We start from the raw sequence: 1,208 nt of genomic DNA, 5'->3' as shown, positions 1-1,208 counted from the left end.
TTATGGAGAGGTTTAATATTAAAGACACCTGGTGTTCTACAAAGACCTTTAGATGTTCTCCAGTCTAGTTCTGTAGGTCTACACAATCATGGAGAAAACTGCTGACCTGACAGTTTTCCAAAAGACGTCCATTGACACCTTGAACAAGGAGGACCAGACACAAAGGTCATGGCTAAAGAGGCTGGATGTTCACAGAGTCCAAACACATTCATAGAGAGGTGAAGGGAAGGAAAAGATGTGGTAGAAAAAAGTCTACAAACAATAGTGATAGCCACGCCCCCTGTAGAGGATTGTGAAACTAAACCCATTCAAACATGTGGAGGAGATTCACAAAGAGTGACTGTAGCTGGAGTCAGAGCTTCAAGAACCACCACGTACAGACGTATGTAAGACATGGTTTCAGCTGTAGCATTCCTGGTGTCAAGACACTGAACTAGAGACAGCGTCAGAAGCGTCTCGTCTGGGCTAAAGACAAAAAGGACTGGACTGCTGCTGAGTGGTCCAAAGTGATGTTCTCTGATCAAAGAACATTTAGCATGTTCTTTGGAGATCAACGTCCCAGAGTCTGGAGGAAGAGAGGAAAGGAACAGAATCCACGTTGCTTGAGGTGGAGTGTAAAGTTTCCACAGTCAGTGATGGTTTGGGGTGCCATGTCATGTGCTGGTGTTGGTCCACTGTGGTTCCTTAGGTCCAAGGTCAATGTAGATGTCTACCAGGAAGTTTTAGAACACTTCATGCTTCCTGCTGCTGACCAACTTTATGGAGATGCACATTTCATTTTCCATCAGGACCTAACACCTGCACACAGTGCTAAAGCTACCAGTACCTGGTTTAAGGACCATGGTATCCCTGTTCATGATTGGTCATCAAACTGGCCTGACCTTCACCACATAGAACATCTATGAGGTATTGTGAAGAGGAAGATGTGAGACACCAGACCCAACAATGCAGAAGATCTGAAGGTCACTATCAGAACAACCTGGGCTCTCATAACACCTGATCAGTACCACAGACCGACCCACTCCATGCCACGCCCATTACGGCAGTAATTATAATTATATACTATATATAGTAAGTATTGAGTATATGATCATACTTTTCATCTTCATACTTTTCAGTTGGTCATTATTTCTACAAATATTTTTAGTAATATTCTAATTAACTGAGATACTGAATTTGGGTTTTTTGTTATTTGTCAGTTATAATCG

This window comes from Gouania willdenowi, chromosome 12, assembly GCF_900634775.1.
Source record: "Gouania willdenowi chromosome 12, fGouWil2.1, whole genome shotgun sequence".
NCBI lineage: Eukaryota > Metazoa > Chordata > Actinopteri > Blenniiformes > Gobiesocidae > Gouania > Gouania willdenowi.
This window is presented reverse-complemented; position numbering follows the sequence as displayed.